Below are 5648 nucleotides of genomic sequence, written 5' to 3'. Positions count from 1 at the left end.
GTAAAGAAAAGCGAGTGGAGAAGGAAATTACAGCTTTTTAAAGAAAAGTGGAAAGAGCTCTATCTGTGTGGCCAAAAGTACATGGACAGTCAAACATTTCGACTGTCTTCAGGCTTTCCACCAGATGTTGGAATCTGACTGCAGAGATTTGGCCCTGTGCATCCACAAGAGCAAAGTAACTTTTTCTTCATGGATTTATCGGGCTTTGTGCACAGGAGCATTATAATGCTGAAACAGGGAAGGACCTTCACCGAACTGTTGGCACAAAGTGGAGGCACGCAATTGTCTAAATTATCATTCTGTGCTATAGAATTGAATTTTTTCTGGAAACTAAACGTTTTTATTTTTTTTTGACAGAGACTGAGTGGAATTCAAATCCAGATGTGGGTAGGTGGTCCAGGGGAAGGACCTGGTAGAGTCCAGTTCCTCCTCCTCCTCAACCTGTTTGAGAGCATAGACTGAGCAACTGAACACCTCCAGTCAATATAATACCAGGAGTGGGGTTCGAACCCACGTGGGTATTCACCCATTGGATCTTAAGTCCAACGCCTTAACCACTCGGCCATCCTGGTACTTCTAAAACCTCCCCAAATTGTGACTGTACGATAAAGGTCCAGTGCGTGTGTCTACGATGCTGACAATCAACCTAGGTAGGTAGGTATGAGGATGTGTTGCCATTTTTTCATCTGTTCAATTTCCAGTTTTGTCTTGTAACCTCCAACTGGTGTTGCAGGTTACATTAACAAGACACAAGTCACGTAACTGATCAGTTAACACAGAAGGCTCTGTATTTATTTTACAGGCTCCAGCTAATTGTTTATATAGCAAATCTGTTAGCATTTTTAAGCTCTCGATTAATTTTTATGCAACGGTGCTTGGATCTTGTTGTAGCCTATCGTCAACATTTTAATAAGAATGTAAAGATCTTCATTGACTGATTTTTTTAATGTCTATACAAACTCTCTTTTTTTAATGACTGAATAAATGTAATAAAACAAACTGACCTTAAAGGACAAAACAATATCATACTGTTTAACTTTGTTTATATGTGGCGGGCCCTGCCACCTTTCTAGCTTCAAACAGAGAGAACAGCTTGTTTATTCAGTGATGGAAAAAATAAACATTTCTGAGTTTGTATTATTACCTCATTAATATTGTAAATATGAGAAGTTTGACTTTCTTCTTCAAAACTACATAGTGCTCCTTTAAAATCAGGACTAACTTTAATTAAACTCATCATTATCATACATTATTAGCCTCATCATACAAACATGTATGAGGCTTTTTGAGGCCTAATATTTGAAACCTATACAGGAAAGGTTGTTTCATCGGCAGTCATTCATCACATGCAAAAAACAAATTTGTATGAGAGTGGAATAATTTATATTGAAGTTGAAACAGTGTATACATATGCTTCAATGGGCTTTAATTTGTTTGTAAAACAGACAGACATTTTTTTTAAGCTTGAGTGTTATTTGAGAATTTATAATGCATTTACACTTTGGCTGTGTAATCTGTCTGTCTATAGTCTCCTGGAACACACTCTCCTCGTAGTATTTCTCTCATTATCCTCCCACATTCTGACCCTATAGAACTCATCTATTATTCTCTTGCTTTTAAGATGCCCTTTCCCTCTCCTCACACATCTTCCTATATTCTTTTCTCATGGGGTTTTCCTCTCTCTCCTGCATTTCCTCATCTTCTCCCTTATCTCTTGCTGCCACCCTGATCGCACCATCTTCTCCATCTCTCTCCTTTTACCATCTTCCCCATATGTCTCGGTTGTTCGCCACCAACTAATGATTCTCCCTCATGTGGTCTAGGGTGAGGTATATGTCATTCGGACAAACCTGGACACCCTCTCTTAAAATAAAATGATTGCTGTTGTAAAAGTAACCACCAGCACCCAGTCTCTTTAAATTAAACTGCAGTGGGGCCCACACTGAGCTCAGTCTTATAGATCGGCTTTCATGAAGTAATCATCTTTCTTAATTTTAATCTGATTGTCAATGTCACAGTTTGGATGAGCTTTTCACGCTTTCCAAACATTTACTTTGGAGCCTGGGAAACAACACACACTCTCATAGTCAAGAATAAGGTAAAAATATAATTTATCAATATATATATACGATGAGTAAAACAATAATTGGCCAATGCATTAAAGAATAACATCTCGCTTGCCCTTTTAATTTCATCAAAATTGCATTAAGGTTATTAAAATCATTTTATTCCACTCAGACAGCATCATAAAGAGTGCATTGTGTACCAACTTGTCATTGTCATTTATATATAAATATATAACCTAAACTTCATGTTGTATATATATATATATATATATATGTATATATATATATATATATATATATATATATATATATATATATATATATATATATATATATATATATATATATTTTGTATAACATTTTTACATTTAAAAATATTAAGTACATTTCAAAGCTGTGATATTTTACATATAATTGAATGAACTTAAGTCAACCAGAGTAAAAGAATAAAAGAAAAGATGATTGGAATAACAGGTATGTTATATTCTTCTTTTTAAAATCTTAAGTCAATTCGGTAGTAAATGTACTGTATGTCATTAATACCATATACATACCATTCTCAAAACAAATGTTACTATTACTTAAAGGAGCCCACCTATAGGCAGAGAGAACACTGGGGTAGAATAAGGCAGCCACAGCCTACTTTATATAGGAGCCCCTTGAAAGCAGATATGGATTCTGCTCACGGTTGTTGTCATATCCCCACAATAATGTGCCAGTGTAGCACAATAAGTGATAGATATCATGATAGTGATAATAATGAGTAAGTAATGAGAAAAACAGTTGGCCTCAAGTAATGTACCATCCTCACTCATGTTTACAACGCACCAACACAAAAACGTGACAATAACTGATATAAACCACCAAGTTCTGAACTGACCAAGGTGTTACAGAGACTAGCAAACACCAGTATTTGCATTTTGGAACTTAAAACAGCAATGAAATACTCTGTCAGGCACTAGTCCTGATGGGACTTATGGGTCATCAATGGCGTCAACGTCATGACGTTTAGCAGACGTTTACCTAATTTCTTACATTGTTCTGAGAAAGAATACTGATTTGTAAAAAGTGATAACTGTAGTTATTGAAGCTGATCAGTAAAATGATTCTATTATCAAATATTTTGTTACAAAATTACAGAACATATTTAATAAATATTAAAAATATGATTTGTTAATTAAATGCTTTTCTGTGAAATATACTTAAATACGAAATACTACTTAATAGATGCCATTTTAAGACAAAGTTAACTGTTGGATTTAGACATTTATTTTGGTATGTCCAACTCAATCAATCACTTCAGTGATATTTATTTATTTATTTATTAAGGGGGTATATCTTTGTATTATTGTAATATTTACAGAGTCATTTTTTTTATTTTTTAGAGCGCTGGTAATTTGGGGATGGATCTTCAACTGACAGGTATTTGGTCAGTTAATCTGTTGATAACTTGATTATTCCTTTTATCAATAAAATGTCAGCAAATACAGAAAGTACCCACATCACTATGAAAGTGTTGTCTTCAAATTGTTTGTTTTGTCATACCAACAGCCTTACACCCAAAGAGTCAGTTTGCAATAATATAAAGTGAGAAAAATCTGCAAGTATTTATTTTGAGAAATTGCAAATAGAAATTGTTTTTGCTTGATAAATAATGAACATGACTGGAGTAATTTTCTGTTAAACAATACGTAGATTGACTAATTGTTCAGGCTCCACTTTGAGATCTTCATAAGAATTTAAAATGAACATGTTTGAACAACATTTGGTTGCACAGCATTAGTTTGTATTGACTGACCAACTGGTATATCAATAAAAAAATAAATAAAGCCTCACTCTCCATGTGGTGCTTTAGTTGCAGGGAAAAAAGCTAAATCACACATAACACCCACATGAAACTATAAAACAACATCTATGATAGAACACAACAGTGTTACCAATTAGCGGTAAAAATAAAAACCCTACAAATCAGCTCTTCTCCTGATAAAAAAACATTTTCATTTTATGTCTTTATTTAAAGGGACTTGTAACAATTGTGAATTTTGAATCGAGTTAAATCGATTAAATCGAGTTTAATGAGAGGATCAATACCACTCTGATAGGTACAGAGCCAGATCCCATAGGTTATTAGCTTAGCTTATCTTAGCATAAAGTCAGCTTTGAAGGGGTATGGTAGCTAGGCTAGGGTCCAGGGCGGCATTCCGAAGGGCCGCCATTCCGAACGTTCACTTTCATGTTTCGGAATGCCGGCCCTTAATTATTTTTGAAAAAAGTTCGCCATTCCGAACCTGAAACCCTAACCTTAACCATAACCCGGTCGGAATGGTGGACCGTCGGAATGGCAGTCCTTTGGAAAGATAATGCCTGAGTCTTCTCATTTAAGGCCTCATTCAGACAGAATGAGGTTTTGCAGTGATTAGCCACAGGGTTGTTCAGCGGTGTGAGAATGTTATTTCATGCCCCATTGTGTGACCTAATATTTTGACATTTAACCCCTGCTGATCCAGAAGGTGGCAGTAATGCACTTTCAAAGCAGTTTGCTTGCCATTAAACAACAAAGGAGAAGCTGCTCTGTTGCTAGCATGCTGCTCCTACCAGTGATTGTTTGACCACGTCGACAGATTAAAAATAATAGTTCACAAACAGGTTACAAGGCGTATGATTGCGGTGGGTTTTAAACAAGTGCAGAAGACCAAACTGAGTGAACGTTACACAAAGAAATGTTTATTATTTTTCCCTTGTAGCATTTAGCCATGCTACTAGCACGCCACCAACTAGCCCATCCTACTTCTCTTGAGGTCATGCTTTTACCAAAGCAGGATTCGTAATTTAGCCTGCCGGTCCTACAGCGACTGCCTGCATCGACAGATGAAAAAACTGGTGAACAAGGTCAAATGGAGTGAATACACAAGAGACATTACATTACACCCCATAGTGTTTTACTCTATTATGCTACTTGGTTGAATGCCAGCTTGCGTGATTGGCCACCGCAAAGTGACGTTGGGTTGTGTTGCTGCAAAAGCTGATTCTGTTTCAACTTTCTCGAGCACAGCCAGCTGCTTAAACACACTACAACTACAACTCTCGACCAAAAAAGGCATAATGGTAATTGCAAAAATGTCAGACTATTCCTTTAATAGTATAGGATTATTGTAGTTTATTATTAGCAGTAGTGTAAATACTTAAGTGGTAGTAATATAAGTCTTTTGCCTTCTACCTACCTACATTCTTCCTGCAGTCCTTAAGGGTGCAATGCTGCTGTGTTAGACTTGCCCGTGACTGTGTGTGTGTGTGTGTGTGTGTGTGTGTGTGTGTGTGTGTGTGTGTGTGTGTGGTGGTGTACGGCTGGTGCCTCAAGCTCACAGTGACTTTTCACTGAGGCACTTCACACTGTCACTCTCACACCATGTGACATCACAGCACTTTAGATTCATTTATGTCAGTCCTTCCCAGTCTGCTGTATGTCGGAAATGTGTGTGTGTGTATGTATGTGTGTGTGCCTGAGCGTTTGTGTACAATTATTTCCTGCCTTCCACCTGCAGATGTGTGTGTGTGTGTGTGTGTGTGAGTGTGTGTCTGTGT

General features: G+C 36.7%; 1 non-coding gene across 1 annotated transcript; it reads right to left on the bottom strand.

Annotated features, from left to right (window-relative positions):
* Positions 1–489: 489 nt before the first annotated feature.
* Positions 490–572, bottom strand: trnal-uaa (transfer RNA leucine (anticodon UAA)). Its single transcript has one exon. It is a non-coding gene; the product is annotated as a tRNA-Leu (tRNA).
* Between the last annotated feature and the right edge of the window lie 5076 nt (positions 573–5648).

Source organism: Pagrus major, chromosome 18, assembly GCF_040436345.1.
Source record: "Pagrus major chromosome 18, Pma_NU_1.0".
In the NCBI taxonomy this organism is placed as follows: Eukaryota; Metazoa; Chordata; class Actinopteri; order Spariformes; family Sparidae; genus Pagrus; species Pagrus major.
The sequence above is the reverse complement of the archived record's forward strand: the minus strand, read 5'-3'. Positions and strand labels throughout refer to the sequence as shown.